Raw genomic sequence first — 14568 nt, forward strand, 5'->3', positions numbered from 1 at the left:
GCCAGCGCACGGCGCTGATCCGAAGGCAGGAGCCAGGTGCTTCTCCTGGTCTCCCATGGGGTGCAGGGCCCAAGCATTTGGGCCATCCTCCACTGCACTCCCGGGCCATAGCAGAGAGCTGGCCTTAGGTTGATTTATAATTTTATAGCTTTGAGCACCTAGTAGAGAAAATATGAGCATACCTGACTCGTAAACCCAGGTAGAAGTTGAATGCACATTGTATTTAACGAGGAAAATACAAACTCTGGCCACAGTTGAGCCCACAAACTTTTAAAAAAATATTTGTTTATTTTAAAGGCAGAGTTAGAAGGAGAGACAGAGAGAGAAAGATATCTTCGGGGCCGGCACTGTGGCATAGCGGGTAAACCACTGCCTGCAGTGCCGGCATCCCATCTGAGCGCCAGTTTGAGTTCCAACTGCTCCATTTCTCATCCAGCTCTCTGCTATGGCCTGGGAAAGCAGTGGAAGATGGCCCAAGTTCATGGGCCCCTGCACCCATGTGGGAGACCCGGAAGAGGCTCCTGGCTTCGGATGAGCGCAGCTCCAGCCATTGTGGCCAGTTGGGGAGTGAACCAGCAATGGAAGACCTCTCTCTCTCTCTGCCTCTCCTTCTCTCTCTGTGTAACTCTTTCAAATAAATAAACAAATATTTTAAAAAACAGATACCTTCCATCTGCCGGTTCACTCCCCAAATGTCCACAATGGCCGAAACTGGGCCTGTCAGCAGCCAGGAGCCAGGAGCTCCTTCCACGTCTCCTACATGGGTGCAGGGGCCCAAACACTTGGACTATCTTCTACTGCTTTCCTAAGCACATTGCAGGGAGCTGGATTGGAAGTGGAGCATCCGGGACTCGAACCAGAGCCCATATGGATTGCCAGCACCACAGGCAGCGGCTTTACCTGCTACACCACAGCGCCAGCCCCTCAGCCTGCAAACTTATTCTGTTTAACTACCAAAGATTATTTTAGATGATGTGAGCTTGAAAAACAGGTTAGTTTCTGTATTTCTGAGGGGCTTGGGAATACTTAATTTATATAACTACCTGTTGTTCTTTTTTATATATAAAGATTTATGTTATTTATTTGAAAGACAGAGTTACAGAGAGAAGTAGAGCCAGAGAGAGAGAGACATCTTCCATCCACTGGTTTACTCCCCAAATGACCACAACAGCCAGAGCTGAGCTGATCCAAATCCAGGAGCCAGGAGCTTCTTCTGGGTCTCCCACGTGGGTGCAGGGGACCCAAGGACTTGGGCCATCTTCCACTGCTTTTCCAGAGAGCTGGATCAGAAGAGGAGCATCCAGGACTCAAACTGGCACCCACATGGCATGCCGGAGCTGCAGGCTGGGGTTTTAATCCACCACACCACAGCACTGGCCTCCACCTATTGTTCCTTAAGTCAATTAAACAGAACTCTTTCACATTAATTCAGACAATACCATCTAAATTTGTAAAATATCATATATACACAATATCACATATGCATGATATTTTACATGTATATATTATATACAACATGCTTAGACATTGCATAAAGATGCAAACAGATCTGAGTTTTCACAGTAAATCTTAGCCATGAGCTATGTATAAATACAGGAATACAAATTCACTGATTCATATTATCTGATCATCATTGTTGCCTTATTAACTTTCAATATGATCTTCTCATAGTAAGAACAGCACATTTGTTTAGGATGAGAGTACTCTAAAAATCCTCTTAGATATAAAATCCAAATCTTCAAAGCTACTCATATAGCTATTTTGATTCTGACTCAAAAGTGGTCAGTCCTTTGTGGCTTAGCCACGGATGCAAGAGGCAACCCCCAAGGATGGGGACCCTCAAGATCCACATCTCTCCCAGAGATACTTTGAGAAAGCAAGGCCCCTCCTTGTTAACAGGGCAAAGGGACTGGGGTGATGGCCTCTCATGTACTGGGACCTGGGAGATCCGTCACAGTCGGAAAAAGACATACCACGTCCCAGACACCTGCTGCAAGCCTTACACCTGGACACCACACATGTCTCTTAGAAATGAACATTCTCACTGGTCACAAAGCTGAGCATGAAACAAGATGAATGGAGACCCTCAGGGGTTTCATCCTGTGACAAACCATAGAAAAGAGGACACAAAGGAGAAAGGGGCCTTTCCAGAGGACTATGGAGTGGCACCCATTGACCTGCAGAGACAGCCCCACAGGAGTGACAACCATCACAGTCTCACGGGAGTCACAGCCTCACAGCCTCACATGAGTGACAGCCCTCACAGCCCACAGGAGTCACAGCCCTCACAGCCTCACAGCCCACAGGAGTCACAGCCTCACAGCCCACAGGAGTCACAGCATCACAGCCCACAGGAGTCACAGCCCTCACAGCCCACAGGAGTCACAGCCTCACAACCCACAGGAGTCACAGCTCTCACAGCCCACAGGAGTCACAGCCCTCACAGCCCACAGGAGTCACAGCCTCACAGCCCACAGGAGTCACAGCCTCACAGCCTCACAGCCTCACGGCCCTCACAGCCCACAGGAGTCACAGCCTCACAGCCTCACAGCCTCACAGCCCACAAGAGTCACAGCCTCACAGCCCACAGGAGTCACAGCCTCACAGGAGTCACAGCCTCACAGCCCACAGGAGTCACAGCCTCACAGGAGTCACAGCCTCACAGCCCACAGGAGTCACAGCCTCACAGCCCACAGGAGTCACAGCCCTCACAGCCCACAGGAGTCACAGCCTCACAGGAGTCACAGCCCTCACAGCCCACAGGAGTCACAGCCTCACAGCCCACAGGAGTCACAGCCTCACAGGAGTCACAGCCTCACAGCCCACAGGAGTCACAGCCTCACAGGAGTCACAGCCTCACAGCCCACAGGAGTCACAGCCCTCACAGCCCACTGGGGTCACAGCCCTCACAGCCTCACAGGAGTCACAGCCCTCACAGGGGTCACAGCCTCACAGCCCTCACAGCCCACAGGAGTCACAGCCTCACAGCCCACAGGAGTCACAGCCCACAGGAGTCACAGCCTCACAGGAGTCACAGCCCTCACAGCCCACAGGAGTCACATCCCTCACAGCCCACAGGAGTCACAGCCTCACAGCGCACAGGGGTCACAGCCCTCACAGCCCTCACAGGAGTCACAGCCTCACAGCCCACAGGAGTCACAGCCCACAGCCCTCACAGCCCTCACAGCCCACTGGGGTCACAGCTCTCACAGCCCACAGGAGTCACAGCCCTCACAGCCCACAGGAGTCACAGCCCTCACAGCCCACAGGAGTCACAGCCCTCACAGCCCACAGGAGTCACAGCCTCACAGCCCACAGGAGTCACAGCCCTCACAGCCCTCACAGCCTCACAGGAGTAACAGCCTCACAGCCTCACAGGGGTCACAGCCCTCACAGCCTCACAGCCCACAGGGGTCACAGCCCACAGCCCACAGGAGTCACAGCCTCATAGCCCACAGGAGTCACAGCCCACAGGAGTCACAGCCCTCACAGCCCACAGGAGTCACAGCCCTCACAGCCCTCACAGCCCACAGGAGTCACAGCCCTCACAGCCCACAGGAGTCAGAGCCCACAGCCCTCACAGCCCTCACAGCCCACAGGAGTCACAGCCCTCACAGCCTCACAGCCTCACAGCCCACAGGAGTCACAGCCCTCACAGCCCACAGGAGTCACAGCCTCACAGCGCACAGGGGTCACAGCCCTCACAGCCCTCACAGGAGTCACAGCCTCACAGCCCACAGGAGTCACAGCCCACAGCCCTCACAGCCCTCACAGCCCACTGGGGTCACAGCCCTCACAGCCCACAGGGGTCACAGCCCTCACAGCCCACAGGAGTCACAGCCCTCACAGCCCACAGGAGTCACAGCCCTCACAGCCCTCACAGCCTCACAGGAGTAACAGCCTCACAGCCTCACAGGGGTCACAGCCCTCACAGCCTCACAGCCCACAGGGGTCACAGCCCACAGCCCACAGGAGTCACAGCCTCATAGCCCACAGGAGTCACAGCCCACAGGAGTCACAGCCCTCACAGCCCACAGGAGTCACAGCCCACAGCCCTCACAGCCCTCACAGCCCACAGGAGTCACAGCCCTCACAGCCCACAGGAGTCACAGCCCACAGCCCTCACAGCCCTCACAGCCCACAGGAGTCACAGCCCTCACAGCCTCACAGCCTCACAGCCCACAGGAGTCACAGCCCTCACAGCCCACAGGAGTCACAGCCTCACAGCGCACAGGGGTCACAGCCCTCACAGCCCTCACAGGAGTCACAGCCTCACAGCCCACAGGAGTCACAGCCCACAGCCCTCACAGCCCTCACAGCCCACTGGGGTCACAGCCCTCACAGCCCACAGGGGTCACAGCCCTCACAGCCTCACAGGAGTCACAGCCTCACAGCCCTCACAGCCTCACAGGAGTCACAGCCCACAAGAGTCACAGCCCACAGCCCTCACAGCCCACAGGAGTCACAGCATCACAGCCCCACAGGGGTCACAGGAGTCACAGCCCACAGGAGTCACAGCCTCACAGCCCACAGGAGTCACAGCCCTCATAGCCCACAGGAGTCACAGCCTCACAGCCTCACAGGAGTCACAGCCTCATAGCCCTCACAGCCTCACAGGAGTCACAGCCCTCACAGCCCACAGGAGTCACAGCCTCACAGCCCACAGGAGTCACAGCCCTCACAGCCCACAGGAGTCACAGCCTCACAGCCCACAGGAGTCACAGCCCTCACAGCCCACAGGAGTCACAGCCCTCACAGCCCTCACAGCCCACAGGAGTCACAGCCTCACAGCCCACACAGCCCTCACAGCCCACAGGAGTCACAGCCTCACAGCCCACAGGAGTCACAGCCCTCACAGCCCACAGGAGTCACAGCCTCACAGCCCACAGGAGTCACAGCCTCACAGCCTCACAGGGGTCACAGCCCTCACAGCCTCACAGCCCACAGGAGTCACAGCCCACAGGAGTCACAGCACTCATAGTCTCACCGGAGTTACAACTCACACAGCCTCATGGGAGTGACTGTTTTCACAGCCAATTCCCACTGTTCCCCCACTCACACTGTGTCTGTAAAGGAAAGACAGGAAAAACTGTTTCCTCTCCTTTCTTTGTTTTTGATATCAGGGATCTTAACAGTATTAATTGTGTTTTATTTTTCTGAAAGGCTGAGACACTGGTGGAGATCTCCCATCTTGGTTCATTGTGCAGGTGAAGTGATGGGGGGTTGGCCAAGCCAGGCTGAAGCCAGCAGCCTTGAACTCCAGTCTGGTTGCTCACATGTCTGAGACATCTCTGCTGCTCCCAGGGTGTGTGTCAGCAGGCAGCTGGACTTGGCAGCAGAGCCAGGAGGAGCCCGGCCCTGCACTGGGATGCAGGTCTCCGAACACTGTGCCAAACGTTTGCCCCTACCCGCCTCCTTGTGCAGCCAGAGGCAGGACAGATGGCGGGGGCCGCGGTCACATCTCCACGGTGCCCCTGCAGACTCCACGGGCTTCCTGCACTTTCATCCTAACTGCAGAGGACCCCACTCTCCAGCTCCACCCTCTTTGGCACCAGAACATTGGCTTGGCCCAAGTGGGATAAGCAGGAGAAAGGCACACAGAGAGGATTGGGGGTGGGGGGTGGGGGCTTCCTCGCAGAGAAAGTATCCAGAGCATAGCATTTGTGTTTGGTGAAACAAGCCTTGGTGGAAAAGTGGATTATGTGGGGAGGCTGAGGGATGAGAAAAAAAAAATTTTAAAAAGTATGTATTTCTTTATTTAAAAGGCAGAGTGAGAGACAGATCTCCCATCTGCAGATTCACTACCCAAGTGGCTGCAAAGGCTAGGGCTGGCCCAGGCCTGAGCCAGGAACCAGGAACATCATCCAGGTCTCCCACATGGGTGCAGGGGCCTAAGTACTCGGGCCATCGTCTGCTGCTTTTCCAGGCGCATTAGCAGGGAGCTGGAACAGAAGTGGAGCAACCAGGACTCAAACCAGCACTAAGTCACAACTCCTCACAGCAAAGAATAGTGCCCGGTCCCGGAAGGGGTGGGGCATGTCCGCATGGGAGTTCCTCTCTCCCCTGTGCAGGAAGAAGCAGGAGGGAAGCATGGCCAGTTGCACCTGCTGTATTCCCAGCGCCCTCCCCACCCCCCCACCTCCTGCTAGCCCACTTGGCCGCGTGTTCGGCCCCAGCTCCTTCTGGGTCGCCCTGGGACGCCAGTGCTCCGCCATCACCCCTCCTCCGCTTTGCCTCTGCATTTCCCAGCAGAGCCTGTGCTCTCTGCGGCTGCCTTGGGAAGCGCCAGGTCCACTGGCAGATCTCAAACCCCGGAGGTTATCTGAAGGAGCAGATGCAATAGGAGCAGGTGCACCTGGCTAGGGCCCGGGCTCATGGCCGTTCTGACAGCCTGGCTCAGAGCAGTGGCGGGGCAGTGCCCGCAGAGGCTCAGGACTTCCTTCAGGGAGATCTTGGGGGCAGTGCCGGGCTGGCTGGGCCAGGCTCTGGAGAAGCCCCCCGCGGTCCGCCTGGCTCTGAACCTGCATCCATTAGCTCCTCCTCGGTGGCCACACCCTGCTCCCAGGAACCTGGAGGATGCCTGTGAGAGGGCGGCGCCAGGACTCCTGCCTTTGACCCTGCACTGGGGATCTGGAGTTAGAAACCAAGCGTTTGTGCTGCCGCTGCCACCTGAGCACCCCCATAATTGAATGGATTTCCCGGAATCGGCACGCAGGCCTTCCGCTTGGCAAGGCAGAGCGGTCATTCCCCCTAACCTGTCACCCCTGCCCACAGTGACCTGGGGGTGGTCGGGCGGCCCCACCTGTCCCCTGGTAAGAAGTTCAGATGCAAACGACGGGGCTGTCAAGTCCCTGCTGGAGCAAAAATAACGCACACGACTCATGCTGTGATCTGGTTGCAGGAAGTGGCGCGCGCTGTGCAGAGGACGGGGTGAGGGGAGAGGTTGCGCAAGGCATGGTTTGCACAAGGGCTTGGTGTTGGGGTGGGAGACCCTGCCACGGCCAGCCCACAGGCCACGCCCTCCCAGCTGCTCTGCAGCCACACCTGGTTCTTGGCTTCTGCTTCTTACCCGGGCCTGAGCTGGACAGAAAGCTGGCTTCTGGCGACTTCCCTGCTGTGTGGTTTTGAGGTCCGATAAAGTTAATTTAAAATCAGATCTTTGTCTAATTATGAAATCTGTAGCCCACGTGGACAACGCAGAAAACCGAAGCATGGCCCCTCTGGGTTTCCTGCAGACACGCTAAGCAGTGCCCCGCCCACCTTCCAGGTCAGGCTTCCCCCGGGTCTGCAGCCTCCGCCTGGGGATTTTCTTTGCTGCTAACAGGTGGAACGGTGGGGCCCCTCGTGCCCACCTGGCCCTGTCGGCCCAGCCCACTCCAGCGATGGTCACGCCCCGTTTAGAGGAAATGCCCCCTCCCCCTTCAAGCCACTCAACCTCAGCCTCACCTTCTTTGGCCAGCCTGTGGCCAGCATGACCCCAGGAGGAAATCCTCACCTCCACTTCCTCCACCAGTGGGGCTGAGCCCCAACTCCCACCCCCACCCCATGTTTCCGGCTGAGACAGTGACACCTCATCTGTCACACTCATTGCACAATGGCCAATGGGGCGTGGGGAGCTGACCTCGGGCGGAGCAGCTGCCTGCCCAGGGGATGCGCTGGACAGCAGCCTGGCCTTCCACGCCTGCACACAAGCAGCACAGCTCACCACCCAGCCCCTCCCATGGCCCCTTTGGAAACAGAGGAAGGGCTTCCCGGGAGCCTGTGAGGTCACTCTGGACTCTTCCTTCCCCAGAAAAAGGCCAGCACGCGACCCAGACCGAGCAGCACATGGGGCAGACACGGCAGCCCCCAGGAAGCGGAGGCAAGGTTTCCAGGGATGGGAGGAACTGAGGCTGGCTGGAGAGGCCGGGAGAGAAGGTTGTGGGTGGCCGGAGAGGCCGAGAGAGAAGGTTGTGGAGAGAGAGACAGACGTGGAGGACTTGGCGTCAGCACGAAGGGCCTCGGGCTCTGTTCCCACCTTTTTTGTCCCCCTCCCCGTTCCTATGTGCAGCCCCTCCCCCATACACCTTCCCCACTAACCTGGGTCCCTTCCTCTCTGGAGATTCAGTGGTCTTTGGGGCCAGGGTTGTGGCACAGTGGGTTAAACCACTGCCTGTGGCACACCGGCATCTATATGGGCACCTATTCCAGTCCCCAGCTGCTCCACTTCCAATCCAGCCCCTGCTAATGACCTGGGAAAGCAGTGGGAGACGGCCCATGTGCTTGGGCCCTGCACCCACATGGGAGACTTGAGTGGAGCTCCAGGCTCCTGGCTTTAGCCTGGTCCAGCCCTGGCTGTTGCAGCCATTTGGGGAGTGAACCAGCAGATGAAAGACCTCTCTTTCTCTCTCTCTCTCTCCCTCCCTTCCTCCCTCCCTCCTTGTATCCCTCTCTGTCTCTGTAACTCTGCATTTCAAATGAAATCCAAAAAAAAAAAAAAATCAGGGTCTATATTTCTTTTATGTATTTTCTTTTTTTAAAAAGATCTATCTTATTTATGTGAAAGACAGAGTTACACAGAGAGAGGTAGAGATAGAGAGGTCTTCCATCTGCTCGTTCACTCCCCAATGGGCCGCAATGGCTGGAGCTGCGCCGATCCAAAGCCAGGAGCTTCCTCCAGGTCTCCCAGGTAGGTGCAGGGGCCCAAGGACCTGGGCCGTCCTCCACCACTGTCCCAGGCCACAGCAGGGAGCTGGATCGGAAGAGGAGCAGCCAGGACTTGAACCGGTGCCCATATGGGATGCCGGCACTTCATGCCAGGGCTTTAACCCACTGCGCCACAGCACTGGCCCCTATTTTATTTATTTTCAAGGCAGAGTTATATAGAGAGAGATCTTCCATCTGCTGGTTCACTCCCTATAAAGCTACAGCAGCGTGGGGTGGGCCAGACTGAAACCAGGAGCCTGGTCCTCCATCTGGGTCTTCCTTGTTAGTGATGGGAGCCCACACGCTCGGGCCATTTCTACTGCTTTTTCACTGTGGCTAACAATGACGGGGTACTTCCTCTGTGCCAGGCTCCCTGCTGTGTCCTGTACCAGCCCCCAGCCTGCCCCTTGCTCCCAGCACCCGAAGCACAGGGAGCGCCATCCTCACTGTGGGGAGGGGGCCTCGGCCCGTGGAGGCTGAGGGAGCCACGGCCATGCAGCCAGGGAATGGCCCGGGCCTCAGTCCTCAGCAGGACACAACTGTGGGTTAAGCAACACTCAGGCGCCCCCACAGGGACAGCCCCTCCCAGTTAGGGACACAGCAGGTGTGAACGGGGCCGTGGGGTTGGTGCCTGGCTTGGACGCCTCGTGGTAGGGATGCATGGGTAGATGAGAGGCATTTGGGACAACATGGGAAGCCGTCAGACTTGGTCATAGCCTGGGTCCTGGGAGGGGTGGGGGGTCCTGTTGTCATCCAAACCCCAACCCCTCCCATGCCCGATGCCTCCGCCTCGCTCAGCCCCCTCCTCTCAGCCCAGAGCAGCCCAAATGCTCGTCCACGCCCCTTGTCAAGGGGAAAGAATTTGGTCCTTACCCATTGCCTGCAATGAGACCAGTGCAGCGAAACTCAGTGGTTCTCCCAGGCTCAAAAGTTGCCAGGCAGGAACAGAAAGTTGCGTGGGACAAAACTTCCCCCCAAGGTCAGCTGTGGGCCTCTGTGTTAAAAATGAAAACACTCGGCCGTGATGTGGGAAGCTCCATTCGCAGTTCTCCTGAGCCCCCCGAGTGAACAGCTGCTGTGCCGGCCCCTGGCGGGGTCCTCACCACCGAGGCCCAGACAAGGACGGCGCCCCAGCTCTGGCCCTGGGCAGCCTCCACGCCCCCCGCCTGGCTCCCTGTGGAGGCCGTGGGTGAGGCAGCTCGGGCTGTGCAGGACGCTCATCCAACCACGCCCCAGCTGGCTCTGGGCGCTGGTGAGCACAAGTGAGCAGTGTGTTCAGTGCCAGAAAGAGGAGTGACACAGTCAGCGTGGCCTTTGTGCTGGGGGCATCCGATCTGCGTGGTCTGGGAGTGCATCGTGGCCTTCCTGGCCCTGCTCTGCCCCCTGCCACTCGCACAGGGCTAAGCCCGGAGCCACGTGGCCCCTGTCACTGTGGGGCAGGGGCCACACCTGCGCTGTCTTCCCGGGCAGCTCTCTGGGTTTCTCCTGCGGCGATCCTGCTGAGAGCCCGGGCTTTCCTTCTCTCCAGCTCTGCAGGGGTCGCCCGCTGCTGAGCTGACCCTCAGAGAGTAGGGGTCCAGCAGCCCCCCAGGGGGCTCCGACTTCTCCCTCTGGGCGAGTGAGGGAAGCAGTGATGCTACTTCTTCTGCTCCCTCCTGCAAGGCGAGGAAGTCACAAAGAGGAAGAGAAGAGCCAGTGTGGGCATAAGCGTCGTGGGGAGCCAGGCTGGCAGGACGCAGCCAGGGTGCCAACCGACGCTGGCAGGGTTGGGCACAGCCTCCCTCCTGCACACACCTGGCCGTGCCGCCCCCACCCCACCGTGAACCTGCATTGTAACTGGCCAGGCCCCCGCTGCCTGCCCGTTTATGTGGGTCTGTGGGGGCCCAAGTGAGAAAGCTCTGGAAGTCACCACAGTGCCCACACCGTTTCCTGCTCTGTCCTTTCCTCCCCCTGCCCCCAGAGAAGGTGGGAGCAGAATCAAGACTACAGAGGGAAGTCACTGGGGGAAGAAGTTAAGAAGAAGAGAGGCATGCTGGGAGGGCGGGGGAGGAAGGGTGGGTGGGTGGGGGGAGAGTCTACAGGCAGGCAGTGGGGTGGGGGTGGGGGGCAGAGACTAGGGCTGGCTCAGAGAGCAGCTTCCCCGCGGGGTTCTCAGAGCACAGGTGCGGCCCTGGGTTGGTGCCTCGTTCTGCCTCCTGATTCTCCACGGCAGGCTGCTTGGCCCCACAGATCTCCCCCCTCACCTCTGCCCTTCCCTCGGGTTAAGCATCAGAGCCCAGCTCCCTGCCAATCAGCCTGCCAAGTGAGCCTGGACGCCACCCCTCATACTTTCTCATCATTGAAATCCTTGATTTTTAAGTTTCACCCCCTGATGTATGCCGGCTTCTTGGTGGAACATTCCAGAATCCCACCCATCACCTGTGCTCTCTGGCTGTGTGTTGTGGGGGCAGTGAGGGGGTGGACTGTGGCTGGGGCATACAGGACAAGCGTCCAGGACAGCCAGAGTCCCTTCTCACCTGCTGACCCCAGGCCCCCTTGCTTGGCTTAAACTTTGGGGGGTCCCCTCTCCCTCTGCCCTGCACCATGGTTGGTGGCTGACATGCCATCCCCTGAACCAGCCCGTGGTGCTGCGGGGGCTGGTGAAGTGGCGCAGGGGGCACCGCTTGGCTGATGTGCAGGACACGGTGCTTGCCAGGGTCGGCTCCCTCGTCCTGCTGCAGCGCCTCGCTGCAGGCTTCATGGAAATGGGACTAGAAAGCTGCTCAGCTCCCTGGTGCACACCTCCCGCTCCCAGCTTGGGGTCAGTATCTGATATCGGCTGCCCCCCAGATGTCCCTGTGGCCTCGTGCCATCGGCAGGAACCCGGGAGCTGACCCCAGCGTTGCCCCGTGAAGCAGGGGGGTCGGCAGCCTTGCAGCAATTCTGGGTCACTGGTCATTACCCATTGTGCCCACAGCTAACATTTCGTGTTAAATTCAACCAGTGCCTTGGAAGTGGAGCAGCCGAGATTCTAACCAGCACCCATATGGGATGCCGGCACTGCAAGGCGGGGCTTTAGCATGCTGCGCCACAGCGCCGGCCCCCTCTCCTTGATTTTTAACAGATAAAAATGTGCAGGAAGCGAACTGAAGCCCGCTGCACCTGTCTCCCAGGTCCGCCGTCTTCTCTGTCTTCAGGGGTGCCGGCAGGCTGCCGTGGGGCTCTGAGTCTGTGGATTCCGCTCTGGGAGTCACGTTCCGTGCAGCGTGCTTCTCAGCGTGTGTTTTAGTGGGACACAGCAATGGCACATCTTGCTGAGATGGTGTGACGTTCCGGGGTGTGTGCGCTGGTCACTGTCAGTCAGGGGAGCTGGCACATCACTGCCTCCCACAGCGCTGCTCTGTATGGGAACCTGGAAATCCAGGCTGCAAGCTACAATGAGGCACACACGTCATTGTCATCAGCCATTGTCACCCTACTGTGCTAGAGAACATTGCAAGCTCGAGCTCCTGGGGCTGGCACTGGTGCAGCGGGGTAAGCCTCATCGCTTATGGTCACCAGTTCGAGTCCCAGCTGCTCCATGTGGGTGCTGGGCATTTGCTGTAACTGCTACCCGGTCAGTCTCTGGTTTTGTCATGAGTTTGGCCTGTACCATTAAACACATTCAGATCTGCTTGTGGTTGTTGCCCGGGTCTCAGCATCGGCGTGCACAGGTCAGAGAGGGCAGGCTGCGGTCCCCACACTCGCCACGGCTCGGATCAGCACGGCGCTCGGAGTCAGAGATGCGTGCTGTGTTTGCACAGATGTGTGACCGCTGTCGTCCTCGTGGGCTGTGTCTCCCTGTCCAGGGCAGCCTGTCTGTCGGGTGCTGCTCATGCAGGCTTTACCGGCTGGCGTCCTCCAGCCTTCAGAACTGGCGCAGCGTCAGCCGTTGGTCTGTTCTCTCACCAGTTTACCCGGGAGAGAACTTGCTTTCCTTCTAATCGCGACAGAATGTGCAGAACCCGAGACGTTCGCGCCACGGTGACTCAGGGTGTTTGGGTGCTGCAAGATTCACGCCGTTGTGCAACCTTCACCACCATCTGGCTCGAGAACTTTCCATCTTGCAAGACTGAAACTCCACCCACTGAACCACCTGACACTTCCTGTAAGAGATTTCTTAAAAGTTTGCTATGGAAAATTAACGTGTCCCTGCCACCAGTGTCAGCCGTCACCAGCGTCCGCTGTCTTGCTGGTCTCTCTCCCCCACCCTGGAAGCAGACCCTGACCATCACAGCATGTCCTGCGCACAGCCAGAGAGGCTCTCCAAGGCACATACCACTGTCACACCCAAAAGGAGTCTCACCGATGGCTCCCACGGTCCTCGCACTGTGATTGGTTGATGTGTCTCTCAAATCTCTTAGTGGGTGGGGTCCTCCCTCCGCCTCCAGTCTTGGCAGGCTTGTGGGGAGGGGGGGAGTCGGGGTTCTCCAGCCTGGGTTTTGTTGATGGCATCCTGGGCCCAGCGAGCTCTTAGCTGGGTCCAACGGCCTGGTCTGATTCAAGCTCAGGATGGTGATGCCGCCGGCATCGTCACACAGCAGGCCAAGCCCGCTCGTGGCACCAGATCCCGGTCTGAGTCCTGGCTGCTCCAATCCAGCCTCCTGCTGATACATCTGGAGAAAGCAGGCGATGGCCAGGTGCTTGGGCCCCTGCCGCCCACGTGGGCACCCTGGATCGAGTTCTGGCTCCGGGCTTTGGCTTGGGGAGTGAACCAGCGGATGGAAAATCTCCGTCACTCTGCCTTTCTAATAAATAAATAAATAAATAAATCTTAAAAAAAAAAACAAGAGTACTAACACGCTCTCCCTGTGTTGTTATTCCATCGAGGTGACCGACCCACGGCGTGGCGTGGGCTCTCAGGGTCGAGATGAGCGGCCAGTGCTGTCCAGCAGAGGCCCGGCTGTCGGTGGGCGGGACTGAGAGTGACGCCCACACCCTTCTCTGCCATTTCCTGGAATAATCTATGAGGAGGAGACGGTCGCAGCAGAGAACGTGATGTTGCAGCTTGTTTGCTCTCTATTTTTATAAAGCGCAAGAATTTACTGATTTGAAGAAGGAGCCCGAAGCCCACCCACAGGAGCTGTGACCCCCAGAGCCTCTGACGCTGTCCCAGCATCCCACTGTGCATTCTCACATTTTCTGTGTGTTCTGCATCCCTTGAATTTAAAAAAAAAAATTGTATTTTCTATTTTAAGATGTATTTTTTCTATTTATATTATTTTAAAACAGTTTTATTTTTTGACTTGTTGAGAGATAGCGAGAGAAACAGAGAACTCCCATCCACAGATGGGTTCACTCCCCAAATACCTGCTGCTGCCAGGGCTGAGCTGGGGCCGGGCCCGGCTTGATGCTGGGAACTGGGAACTCCACCGGGTCTCCCTTGTGTGGGAGGCAGGGACCCGAGTGCTTGAACCGTGACTGCTGCCTCCCAGCGTCTGCGTGGGTAGGAAACTGGAATCAGGCGAAGGAGCCAGGCCGCACTCCCTCCCACCCCGGTGCTCCCACAGGGGATGTGTTAACTGCTCCCCACCCCCTGACATCCTGCTTCCCACCTGCGGGCACCCTGGCCCCATGCTCTGCAGCCCACCAGGCCCCTGGGACAGGCATGTGACATGTGTGACTCTTCTTGCTTGCTTCTTCGCTTGACTTCTCTTGGGCTTGGCGCTTTCCCGTCTGCCTCTGCTGGCAGCATCCAGGGCAGAGAGCCTGGGCCCTCCTCTGCTCCACCTGGGCCCGGGCCCGGGCCCTCCCCCACCCCAGAGCCTGGGTCCTGGCGGGCCTGCAGGGCGGGCTGTCTGCAGCACGTCTCCCCGCCCGTGCGCTGTGCCCTCCTTGGCCTGCATGCTGGGTGGAGGCCGTCAC

The sequence above is a fragment of the Lepus europaeus genome, chromosome 2 (assembly GCF_033115175.1).
Source record: "Lepus europaeus isolate LE1 chromosome 2, mLepTim1.pri, whole genome shotgun sequence".
NCBI lineage: Eukaryota > Metazoa > Chordata > Mammalia > Lagomorpha > Leporidae > Lepus > Lepus europaeus.